We start from the raw sequence: 13,859 nt of genomic DNA, 5'->3' as shown, positions 1-13,859 counted from the left end.
CTTACCCCTAGGTATTTCATGACATTTTTTTTTCTTAGATTCCATATATATGTGTTAGCATACGGCATTTATTTTTCTCTTTCTGACTTACTTCACTCTGTATGACAGACTCTTGGTCCATCCACCTCACTACAAATAACTCAATTTCATTTCTTTTTATGGCTGAGTAATATTCCATTGTATATATGTGCCACATCTTCTTTATCCATTCATCTGTTGATGGACACTTAGGTTGCTTCCATGTCCTGGCTATTGTAAATAGAGCTGCAATGAACATTGTGGTACATGACTCTTTTTGAATTATGGTTTTCTCACGGTATATGCCCAGTAGTGGGATTGCTGGGTCGTATGGTAGTTCTACTTTTAGTTTTTTAAGGAGCCTCCATACTGTTCTCCATAGTGGCTGTATCAATTTACATTCCCACCAACAGTGCAAGAGGGTTCCCTTTTCTCCACACCTTCTCCAGCATTTATTGTTTCTAGGTTTTTTGATGATGGCCATTCTGACTGGTGTGAGATGATATCTCATTGTAGTTTTGATTTGCATTTCTCTAATAATTAATGATGTTGAGCATTCTTTCATGTGTTTGTTGGCAGTCTGTATGTCTTCTTTGGAGAAATGTCTATTTAGGTCTTCTGCCCATTTTTGGATTGGGTTGTTTGTTTTTTTGTTATTGAGCTGCATGAGCTGCTTGTAAATCTTGGAGATTAATCCTTTGTCAGTTGCTTCATTTGCAAATATTTTCTCCCATTCTGAGGGTTGTCTTTTGGTCTTGTTTATGGTTTCCTTTGCTGTGCAAAAGATTTTAAGTTTCATTAGGTTCCATTTGTTTATTTTTGTTTTTATTCCCATTTCTCTAGGAGGTGGGTCAAAAAGGATCTTGCTGTGATTTATGTCATAGAGTGTTCTGCCTATGTTTTCCTCTAAGAGTTTGATAGTGTCTGGCCTTACATTTAGGTCTTTAATCCATTTTGAGTTTATTTTTGTGTATGGTGTTAGGGTGTGTTCTAATTTCATTCTTTTACATGAAGCGGTCCAGTTTTCCCAGCACCACTTATTGAAGAGGCTGTCTTTCCTCCATTGTATATTCTTGCTTCCTTTATCAAAGATAAGGTGAGCATATGTGCATGGGTTTATCTCTGGGCTTTCTATCCTGTGCCATCAATCTATATTTCTGTTTTTGTGTCAGTACCATACTGTCTTGATTACTGTAGCTTTCCAAAACCAGACAAAGTTGTCACAAAGAAAGAAAACTACAGGCTAATATCACTGATGAACATAGATGCAAAAATCCTCAACCAAATACTAGCAAACAGAATCCAACAGCACATTAAAAGGATCATACACCATGATCAAGTGGGGTTTATTCCAGGAATGCAAGGATTCTTCAATATATGCAAATCAATCAACGTGATACACCATATTAACACATTGAAGGAGAAAAACCATATGATCATATCAATAGATGCAGAGAAAGCTTCTGACAAAATTCAACACCCATTTATGATAAAAACCCTGCAGAAAGTAGGCATAGAGGGAACTTTCCTCAACATAATAAAGGCCATATATGACAAACCCACAGCCAACATTGTCCTCAGTGGTGGAAAACTGAAACCATTTCCTCTAAGATCAGGAACAAGCCAAGGTTGCCCACTCTCACCACTCTTATTCAGCATAGTTTTGGAAGTTTTAGCCACAGCAATCAGAGAAGAAAAAGAAATAAAAGGAATCCAAATCGGAAAAGAAGAAGTAAAGATGTCACTTTTTGCAGATGACATGATACTCTACGTAGAGAACCCTAAAGATGCTACCAGAGAACTACTAGAGCTAATCATTGAATTTGGTAAAGTGGTCAGATACAAAATTAATGCACAGAAATCTCTGGCATTCGTATACACTAATGATGAAAAATCTGAAAGTGAAATTAAGAAAACACTCCCATTTACTATTGCAACAAAAAGAATAAAATATCTAGGAATAAACCTACCTAAGGAGGCAAAAGACCTGTATGCAGAAAATTATAAGACACTGATGAAAGAAATTAAAGATGGTACAAAGAGATGGAGAGATATACCATGTTCTTGGATTCGAAGAATCAACATTGTGAAAATGACTCTACTACCCAAAGCAATCTACAGATTCAGTGCAATCCCTATCAAACTACCACTGGCATTTTTCACAGAACTAGAACAAAAATTTTCACAATTTGTATGGAAACACAAAAGACCCTGAATAGGCAAAGCAATGTTGAGAATGAAAAATGGAGCTGGAGGAATCACGTTCCCTGGCTTCAGACTACACCTTGGGCAATACACTGTCCCTTTCTGAGCCTGTTTCCTCTCTTTACTGAGGGCCCTAAAGAGACCTATGCTGCAGAGTCCTCTGAGAAATAGGGACCTTTATGTGAATGGCTTGGCATGTATTAAAAATGTGTGGCTATTTTTATTTGCAGAATTCTGTGCTTAATAATGAAAAGGAAGGAAGGAAGGAAGGAGAAGGTGGGGGATGAGGAAGAGGAGAAAATGATCATAGCTATCATTTCTTGAGTTCTTACTATGGGCTAGCCTAAGCTCTAAGCCCTTTACAAAATGATCCCGTAAAATCCTGAAGCGATCTTGTAAATCCTGAAGTTACTACTGTTGTCCCCACTTTCCTGTTAAAGGAATGAGCTTAGTGGGGTGAGGTGTTTTGCTCACGGTCACACCCCTCGTAAATGGCGGAGCTGGATTTCCACCAGCTGCCCCAGAGTCTGTGTCTCACGGGTGATGAGTGCCCACCATGGGGAGGACATCTTGGCTGGAAACTGACCTTAGGTCCACTGGACCCAACGGACAGAGTCAGAGGTGGAACACACTGGGCATGGCATCTTAGAAGCTCATGGAAGTGTCCCCACTTGAACATGGTGGGGCACTTAATGACTTGCGGGTGGTGGTGGGGGTGCCAGGGCAGTGCACCAGCAGCCAAGAGATCTTAATGTGCCCTCAGAGAGATCTGACCATCAAATATACGCAGGCTGGGAAAACTGCTTCCAATGTAGGCCCCAGTGAAAGAAGTCTTGCTCTGTATTTTGCCATAAATATACATGGAGCAGAAATTGCGTTTGAAGATAAAGAATTGGGCTAGAAGCAAAGCCCACCCTGGCCCATCTCCTGGGGGTTGGCGAAGAGCAAGACAGGGGAGCCTCCTGGCAGATTGAGCGACTGAGCTTATCTGGGGGGATGTGGTGAAGTGCTGCTGACCTTGGCCTTATGCAAATGGGGAAGCAGCCCCAAGGGACTGAAATGACTGTCTTGGGAAGAGTTTGGACTTTGGGGAATGAGTGACCATTCATTAGCTCTGACTTTGGACAAGTCACTTGACCTCTCTGAATCTTCTTTTTTCTCGTCTGTAAAATGGTAAACAAACTAATAAACCTGCCCATGCAGAGGTCAGGTTTAACTAAGCTAACACATAAACTATTTGGTGGCTCCATAAATTGTTTTAAACAGCCTTACTAAGATATAATTCACATAGCTTACAATTCATCCATTTAAGGTTTCCAATTTAATGGCTTTTGATATATTCACAGGTATGTACAACCATCACCCCAGTGAATTTTAGAGCACTTTCACCACCTCTAAAAGAAACCAGTTAGCTATCACTCTCTCCCATCATCCTATTCTCCTAGCCCTTGGCAACCACTAATCTACTTTCTATCTTGATCGATTTCCCTACTCTGACCATTTTCACATGAATGGAATCATATATGCGGTCTTTTGTGACTGGTTTCTTTTATCAGTGTAATTTTTTCAAAGTTCATCCATGTTGCAGCATGTGTCAGTACTCCACACCTTTGTGTGGCTGAGTAATATTCTATGGTAGAGATAGACCACATTTTGTTTATTCATTGATCAGTTGATGGACATTTGGGTTGTTTCCATTTTTTGGCTATTATGAACAATACCTCTCTGAAAATCTGTGTACACGTGTTTTTGGATATACGTTTTTATTTCTCTTGGGTATATACTTAGGAATGGAATTGCTGGGTCATATGGTAAGTCTTTGTGTAAGCATTTGAGGAACTACCAGGCTGTTTTCCAAAGAGGTTGTGCCATTTTATATTCCTACCAGCTACACAGGATGACTCTCCACAGAGTTTTCAGGTAAGTCTTTCTGCACCCCTGCAACATCTGATGACCCGAATCAGAAATCCCCAAAACTCCCCAAAGCACCCGCAGCATCAGGTCCCATCCCTTGCTCCTAGATCATGTGGGTATGGCCAGAGCCCCCAAGCCCTGTCTCCCTCTACCTCCTTAAGTAATCCTCCTCTTAGATCACCCTCCTTTACTCACATTTTTCTCTCCGAAGGAGCCCTCCCGTCCACTTCTGGGCTGTCCAAACCTGTCTGTCCACCTGGCTTGGTCCTTCCCAGGCTCCCACGGTGACTTCTATGTCTCTGTGAAGCTGTGGCCTCCTTGGAGAAGGGCCATTGACTTCTCCCTTGCTGTATTCCTCACAGTAGCTGCATGGCCAGTTGCAGGAGCCCAGGCTGGCTGGCGTGGTGGAGAACATCTACATTTGGGCTCAGACGAACCAGGATTTTGATCCTGGCACTAGAATTTATAGCTGTGGGACCCCATGCAAGTTCAGCTCCAACCTCCACCTCAGCGTCTGCATCCCAAACCAAATAGCAATGGCAAAAAAAGGGGCAACTACACCTTTCTCGCTCCGTCAGGTAGTAAATGTATGTTGAATGTGTAAATAAATAAGAGCAGTATGCGATGGGTAACAAATGTGGTGCTTAGTTATTTCCCAGGCAGTTGCAGGCAACCCTGGCTTGTGCATTCTGTGAAATATTTTCCTTTATTCCTGCAACAGTCGTCTCTGTGGATACCATACGTATACAATACCCATTTTACAGATGTCAAAACCAAGGCTGCAAGAACTCCAGTTGTCAAGGCTGCTCACATCTACAGGAAGAATTTAGGAAAATTTCCGCCAGATTAAGCTATAATTAAGAACTATAAAGGCCACATTTCCCAAAATAGGTCTTTAGAACTTGAGACCCTGTAGGTAAAAAGACTCCTAGGCCAAATGAGCTTGAGAAACACCTTGCAGGGGTAGCCTCTCCTGGGACTCTCCTGAAGACTCACCATGGACACTGCTGTGCAGAGAGGCAGCAGGTGACACTGTCTGCGAGGGCCTCTGGGTGGACTTCCAACATGGTCCCTGTCCCCTGTCCTTTAAGCGAGGGGAGTGGTCTTGGCTGAGAAAGAGCTGGCTTGTTTTGGGGTGGGGGTAGGCGGGAGGTCTTTCTGGCACTGTGACCCCCCCACTCTAGCACATCCTGAACTGGGCAGGACAGATCTGGCCCTCCTTCTGGGCCTATAGCACCTCCTCCACAAGGAGAAGGGGCTGCAGGAGGGGAGTCAGCTGGCCTGCTGGTCGACCTTCCCTGTCTCACTCTGATTTCAGGGCTGAGCTTTCAGGGGCCTCCACACTGCTGAAGCTTTACCCAAGGCCTCTCTCCCTCCAAGCAGTTGTGCCAGCCCTTCGCTACTGGAAGCCCTAGCCCAACAGTGGCGGTCCTGCTCCTGATTTCATGTCACCCTCTCCTCCCACGTCACCCCACCCCGGACTCAGAATCACACGGATCACTGAATGGCGAGAACAAGGCTTCTGAATCCTGCCTGTGACTCCTGCCAGTCACGCTTCCACAGGGCTCACTCTTGGTCCCCAAGAATGAGCTGTGGTTCCGTCAGGCACAAGGCTCCTCTTTTGAGCGACAGTGGGGGAGGAGCAGCCCTTGTCCAACACCTACTATGTGCCAGGCGCACATGTACGTGTGGACTCAGTCTGTTCAAGGATTCTTGTCACATTCAAAAGACCAAGATGCTGAGTGTGGTTCAGGGACACAAAGTGACCTCTTCAAGGTCATGCCATCATGGTGCTGGGCCTGGAAGGAGGGCTGTCGTCTGCCAAGCCCTTTCCCACTGCCCTGCACACAGTAATGAAGCAGGGCTTCCTCAACCTCCCACTTCACTCTGCAGGCAGGAACACGGCTCAAGGGAAGGGCCCAGGAGCTGAGGTCCTTCCCAGTGGACAGAGATAGCCGTTTGCTCCTTGAAAGAAGAGAACTGGCTTCACTGACTTCCAGGTTAAGTGCGAGTCCCCAGAGCGTGAAGGCGTTTCAGGCATGCTGTGCTTCACAGCCACACCCGACTGTCCAGACAGCTGGAGGCTTCCATTCCCCAACGGGCCAATCAGTCAATAACCTTCCAACAGCATGCCTCTGTCGCTGCTGGTGTAGTAACTGTCACTGAAGACTTCGTAATTTCTCACCCATTCACAAGACGTCAAGGGGCCACTTACTGTTATGGTAGAATACCCACAATGTAGTAGGCGTCATTTTAACCATTCCTAAGTACACAGTTCAGGAGCCTTAAATACGTTCACGCTGTTGTGTAACTCTCACCACTATCTCTACCCAAATCTTCATCATCCCCAACAGAGGCTCAGTACCCATGAATAATAGCTACCCTCCATCCCCACACCCAGCCCCGGGGCAAATTCTTATTTAGGTGCCTCCCTCCCGGCCCTTCCACCACTATCCCTCTTTGGGAAAAGATTTGTAAATAAACACCACAGCACACATCCAACCACGCTGAGCACAGGAAGCTGCCTAGATTATTCTGGTCTCTGAAACCTAATTAGGGAAAAGGGAAAACAACAAAACAAAGATTCCAAAGGAAAGGAACCTGGGCGGCTTGAAATTAGTTACCTTCCTCCTGGAGGGTGGGGCTTGCCCGAGGAGATGGAAGCCTGGACGAAGGTTTGTTTTTGAAATGTCTGCACTGGGCTTGGCCTCCTGGCTCTCCTGGACGCGGCTGGGCTGCCTGTCTCCCTAGGCCATGCAGACCGTGAACTATTTTTTTTGCTCTCTGTTCCAGCCGCCTTCCAGGTCCAACAACAAGCTCCCTGTCCCAAGAGATGGGCACAGATGTGGGGTGGTGGGAAGCAGAGCTGTGGGGCAGGTTAGTTCCATGGTCTTGATCCTAGGCTGCAGTTTGGCCAAAAGTGAAGAAGAAGACGACGGAGAAGGAGAAGGAGAAGAAGAAAAAGACGAAAAGACTTGAAACACCAGTTTCTGGCTTCAGATATCAACAAAGGAGGAAAGAAAAGTACTTGGGATGTTGGAGTCAGACCTAAATTTGAGCTTTCAACTTTCTAGCTGCGTCATCTCAGACAGGAACATCAAACCATCGAGACTCAGTTTCCAACGTGGTAAGAGAAGACAACTCAAGCATCTCATCCTACCTTCCTTCTGTAACAGGAACACGATGTCATGGTCTTTTGATATCTCTTTGTCTACCTGAAAACTCCTATTCACCCTGCAAACCCCTGCTTACAAAGCCTTTTCTCCTTGAGGCCAACCCAGAGGATCCCAGAAGTTAATCAGTCCCATCTTTGTTCTGTATTAAAACTCAGACAGTTTTCTGTATTACTCACAGCTTTCTTCTGAAATTGATAGTTTTATACCTCTGCTGGGCTAAGCTTTTAGAAGGTGGGGACTTTGCTGATTCATTCTTGAGTCCAGGATACAAAACGTGCTCAATAAACATGAGGTCCTCTTTGCATTCTGGTGACCCTGAGGTCTACCTCCCCTCTGCTGGGGCACATGGGAATAGCATGGGAACATAGGGCATGGAATCCTGGGCAGGGACCACGAGAACTAAGGGAAACCTCCTTTTTCTTCCGTGACTGAGGCCTGCCCCCCGCTGCATTGGAAGTCCCCAATAGGTGCGTGAAGTCTTACTCTTTGAGGGACCTTAGAAGCAATGCCCAGGGTCCTGACTGGTTTCTGGGATCAGAAGGAACACTGCCGTGGGCTGGGGTTTGCCCTCTCCCAGGACGTAGTGCAGCTGCCACTGGCCATTTGAGCAGGGCTTCCCTCGCCCGTTCAGCCCAGGAGCCTGGCTTCCCCAGAGGTCTCTCACCACTTTCTCACTCCTGTTTAGTACCTGGTTTGGGCCAACCCCTCTGATCTGTGTAAAAAATAATTATTTGCTTAAAACCCATGAAGTGCTCCTGTAATTTAAATTGGTTTAATTTAAATTTTAAACGACGGATCTTCAACCTCTAATCACTTTGAAACTGAAGTACTTTTCGCCAAAGGTGAAGTGCTTTAAGGTTGGAAATGATTACGTGTAGTTCAGAGTGAAAGCAATGAGAGAGAGGAGAGAGGGGAAGGAAGGTACAGAAAGGAGGGTCAGAGAAACAGAGAAAGGCAACAATTCAGAATCAAGTTGGGAAAATATCCTCGTGACTTGAGGCATCATCAGGGCAAAATTCAGCCCTTTAGAACACGGGTCCCCAGTCCCCGGGCCGGGGACCAGTACTGGTCCGCAGCCTATTAGGAACCAAGCCACACAGCAGGAGGGGAGCGGTAGGTGGGCGAGTGAGTGAAGCTTCACCTGCCGCCTCCCATCACTTGCATTCCCACCTGAACCACACCTACCCCCCATCCCCGGTCAGTGGAAAAATTGTCTTCCACAAACTGGTCCCTGGTGTCAAAAAGTTTGGGGACCGCTGCTTTAGAAGATCCAAGCCGAGAAGAGAAAATCCTTCCTAGAGCCCCGTGTGATTCAAGTTCACAGTGCATTTTTCGTATTGACACACACCTTACACATACGGTGAGATTTAAAATGACTTCCGCTTAGGTTTTCTGATTGCAAACTTCTGATAAGCCCCCTGAACTTGAACTTTGTGTGTGTGTCTCTGTGGCCCTAGGCACGTGCCTGGTCTGCCTCTGGTGTCACCCAACACTGACCATGGAGCAGCTTGGACAGCTGGACAGAAGGGGGAACTGATGGGTGAAGAGTCAGAAATTTGAGCTTGGGCTTTAGGGCTGGAGGAGTGTGGCTCTGGCACAAGGTATCAGGGCAGTGTGTGTGTGTGTGTGTGTGTGTGTGTGTGTGTGTTGGGAGTGGGCTGCTGGGAACACCTGGCTGCAGCTGGCGAGGCCGGTTGTTGCTGGGAAACATGAGAACCCCAACATGGCTGCAGGGCACCGTGGAACCCGGAAGCTCCCACTGCAGAGGTCCCAGGGCTGGGGTCAGGGGTCAGGCAGCTGGGGTAGGGGGCTGCCCGCAGCTGCTGCCCCATCTCCCTGCCGTTCTCTTTCTCTCTGCAAAGCAGTGCTGAAAGAGCAAGAGAGACTAGATTTCCACAGCCTGACTTCTAGGTTCACTTCTGCTGCTTTCCTCTAGGAAGAATTTTGGGCTGCTTACTTCAACTTTCTGAGTGTCATTTGGTAACTAGGAAATAAGCACTTTTTTTGTGCTGTCTTGGCTTTGGGGCAGGGTTTCCTCAGCCTCGCCTCTTGGCCTTGAATTTGTCCTGCATTTGCCTCAGCATTTCAGGAATGTATAATCCAAGAATTCCCTGTCAGAGTGCATATCTGGGCCCCAGCAGACTGAGCCCCTCCATAGCAGGCCTGGGTCCAACTGATGTATGTGTCCACAGGGCTAGGAGCCTAGCACAGATCAGATTAGAAGTCTCTGGACGGATGCAATGGGTTGCAGGAAAAGACCATGCGGTTTGGACCAGGCAGATCTGGGTTTGATTCCAGGCTCTGACATTTACAGCCTGAGAAGCCCGGTCACCAGTCTGAACCTCAATTTCACCTGCTGTAAAAAGGGAATCAGCCTCACGTGACACCCAAAAGAACTTTCAGGTGAATTATGACCTATGTGGGAAAAGAGAAATTTTAACACATTCAGAAGAAAATAGAATAGAATATCTTCCTGACTTTGGGGGTATAGAAGAGAACTTTTGAAACAAACTCAAAATAAAAACCGAAGGAAATATTCATATATTTGACCACCTTAAAATTAAAACCTCCTATTCAATGAAAGGTACCCTAGTGCAAAGGCAGGCTACAAACTGGAAGAAGCTATTTGCAATACATCTAACACACAAAGGATCTGTATCCAAAATATAGGAGAACTTCTGCAAATAAAAATAAGAAAATGAATAGAAAATTTGGGCAAAAGATCTGAACTGACAATTCACAGAAGAGAAACTACGTGAGGCTCCAAACGTATGAAGAGATTCTCAACTTTCTTAGTCATCAGGGAAATGTGAATTAAAACCATAGGTACTAGATTAGCAGAAATATCTACCAGAGAAAGATAATAAACAAGAAGTGGTTAGAGCTGATCTTGGGGGAGCTGGACTCTGGGGCTGACAACCTGCCCCCTCCAGCCCATCGCAGCCTCCCCAGAGCAGCATCCCTCTGCAGACTCCAGGAGAGGGTAGACCCCAGAGCCTTCAACAGCCACGACTTCTGTCATTTTCTTTGGGTTTTACTTTCTATTTTCCTCTCCCAATTCTTGAGATGGAAGTTTGGATCACTGTCTTTCAGCATTTCTTCTTCAATATACACATTTAAGGTTATACCAATTTCCCTGTCAGTCAGCATGGCTTCTGAGTCATCATATAATGTAGTTATTATTTAGTTAAAATATTTTCTGATTTTTGTTGTGATTTTTTTTGTTTGATGCAGTATATTCCTTAGAACAGTTTCTCTTAACCCCCCAGAATTCTTAATGTCCCAAAATATTCTACTTAAACTTACTATTGATGCTTTGCTGAATTCCACTCTGGTCAGAGGTCACGATCGGAGGGATTCTAATCCTTTCAAATGTGTTGAAACTTGCTTTATGGCTCAGCATATGGTCAATTCTGTTAAATGTTTAAAAGGTATACTCAGCAGTTGTTGGGTGCCATGTTCTATAAATGTCAATTAAGTCAAGTTGGTTAATACTGTTATTCAGAACTCCTAAATCTTTGCTAATGTTTTTGGTCAACTTGTTTTATCAGTTACTGAGAGTTCACTGTGCTAGTGGGTTTGTCTATTTCTCCTTTTAGTTTTGTCAGTTTTTGCTTTGTATATTCTGAGGCTATATTATTAGGTGCATGCACATTTAGAATTATTATCTTTCTGATAAACTTGACCTTGCATTTTATAAATTCCCCTCTTCACATTTAGTCACATTTCTTCTCTGAAGTGTACACTTTCTGATACTAATATAGTTATACCAACTCTCTCTTGGTTAGCGTTTGCATTGAGATATAATTTCTATTCTTTTACATTCAACCTTTCTGTATCCTGATATTTTAAGTGTGTTTCTTCTAAACAGCACATGATTGGATCACGTTTTTCTTAAATCACGTCTGACAGTCTTTGTCAATTTATACTTAATGTAATGACTGATATAGATTTTCCTTTTTTTTTTTTAGCTTCCCTTTTCCATATTTGTTACTTTAATTCATTTTCTTTCTTTTTTCTTGGGAGCATATGAAACATTTATGTGGTTCCAAAAGACAAAACTGTATGAAAAGGTATTCTCAGAGTAGTAACATTTCCACCCCACCAAGTTCTTCTATTATTTTCTCCTGTTCTCTTCTCCTTCTTGTGCTTAACCCCAACAGCCTCTGGCTTATCATCTCTGTTTCTTTTTGAATGAATGAGCACACAAGGGTATATTTTCATATCTCTCCTTCCTTTCTATAAAAAGGTATCTTTTTATAGGTACTCTATAATATTTTGTTTTTTCACTTAACAATATGTCCTAGAAATTCTACCATATCAGTTTGTAGAGATTTTTCCTCATTCTTTTTAGTACCCCATTGCGTGGATGTACCATAGTTGATTCAACTGTTTTCCTACTTGTGGACGATCAGGTTGTTTCCAGTATTTTACAGTTACTAGCAGTGCTGCAATGAACTCAAAACACTTTTTGGGTCTTTTAGAAAAATTGAAGTATGGTTTATTTATAATATTATATTAGTTTCAGGTGTACAGCATAGTGATTCAGTATTTTTACAGATTATGCTTCATTAAAAGTTATTACAAAATAATGGCTATAATTCCCTGTGCTGTATAATATATCCTTTTTGCTTATCTATTTTATTCATAGTAGTTTGTATCTCTTAATCTCAGGCCCCTGTCTTGCCCCTCCCCTTTTCCCTCTCCCCTTGATAACCACTAGTTTGTTCTCCATATCTGTGAGTTTGTTTCTATTTTGCTGTATACATTTGTTTGTTTTATTTTTTAGATTCCACATATAAATGATATGGTACACTTAAGTGATGTCTTTCTCTGTCTGACTTATTTCACTGAGAATAATATTCTCTAGGTCCATCCATGCTGCTGCAATTGTAGAATTTCATTCTTTTTTATGGCTGACTAATATTTCATTGTATGTATAAACATGTCACATCTTCCTTATCCATTCATCTGTTGATGAATACTTGAGTTGCTTCCATATCTTAGCTATTGTAAATAGTGCTGCTATGAACATTGAGGTGCACATATCTTTTCAAACTAGTGTTTTCATTTTTTCTGGATATGTACCCAGGAGTGGAATTCTTGGATCATATGGTATTTTCTGATCTATGTCATTTTTTTCTACTGTCTTGCCTTCTTTTGGATTCACTGAGTCTTTTATTATTATTATTCCCCCAACTTCTCTTAGTAGTATTTATACATTCGCTTGCTATTCTTTTAATAGTTACCCTAGAATAGTGATCCTCAGTCTTTTGTCTCAGGACTCCTTGACACTCTTAAAAACTGTTGAGGGTAGATAGCTAGTGGGAAGCAGCCACACAGCACAGGGAGATCAGCTCGGTGCTTTGTGACCACCTGGAGGGGTGGGATAGGGAGGGTGGGAGGGAGGGAGATGCAAGAGGGAAGAGATATGGGAACATATGTATATGCATAACTGATTCACTTTGTTATAAAGCAGAAACTAACACACCATTGTAAAGCAATTATACCCCAGTAAAGAGGTTAAAACAAACAAACAAACAAATAAACAAACTGTTGAGAACTCCAAAATGATTTTATGCCTCTGGGTTACACCTACTGATATTTTATTGTATAATAATTTAAAATTAATAAAAATTAAAAATATTTATTAGAAGTTATAATAATTATTACTAGCTATTAGAAATAACTTACTTTTATGGAAAATAGGTATCTTTTCTGAAACAAAAAATTAAGGAGCTGGTATTGTTTTCTATTTTGGCATGTATTTTTTTTAACGTATAGCTTAATAGAAGCTATAACCTCATACCGGCTTCTGCCTTCAATTTGTTGTGGTATGTTGCTTTGGGTAAAATACGTAAAGAAAATCTAGCCTCTTTCAGTTATGTGGTTCAAAAAGAGGAGTATTTTAATAGCTTTTTCAGAGTACTGTGGGTATTCTTCTTTGATCCTACACCAAAAGTTAATAAGTGGAGGTTTCTTAAATGTTATTTACAATTGGAATCTGAAACCATATCAATGAACTTTTCATATTCTGTTTATTTAAAATCCATCAGTTTGTCTTGGAATTTGAATAGATCTTTCACTTATACATAATTTCCAAACATAGCACTATGCATTGGTCATTTGGAAAATATTACTTCATTGGGTTATGTAGGTCTTCCACATGTTGACACATTTGATTATATAAGATCAAAAAAATTACATTTGTTTATATCATCATTGATCTTATCAGAAAAGTCTTTAGGTATTGGGGAGACATTAAGCTCATGATGGCCAAATCAGATTTTGCAAAATTCTAATTTTTCTTTGAAAGCTCAAATTGTATCATTGGTGACATATAACGTAAGCCGTTTTCCTTAAAGTTAATTTCCAAAATTAACAAACACAGTAACTTTGTTAATTTTGTTTGAGAGGATGCCGACCCAGTATCCAAGTTGGAATAATCATAGTTTGTCTAACAGATGCTCTTTCCAGTAAAAATGGTGTTGGATTAAAAAGTGGTTAGTTCACCTTGTGATTTAATTGCTCAGTGTTTTTCCTTGA

Source organism: Delphinapterus leucas, chromosome 2 (assembly GCF_059928025.1).
Source record: "Delphinapterus leucas isolate spDelLeu-1000000601 "Yukka" chromosome 2, BTC_Dleu_Yukka2, whole genome shotgun sequence".
NCBI lineage: Eukaryota > Metazoa > Chordata > Mammalia > Artiodactyla > Monodontidae > Delphinapterus > Delphinapterus leucas.
The sequence above is the reverse complement of the archived record's forward strand: the minus strand, read 5'-3'. Positions refer to the sequence as shown.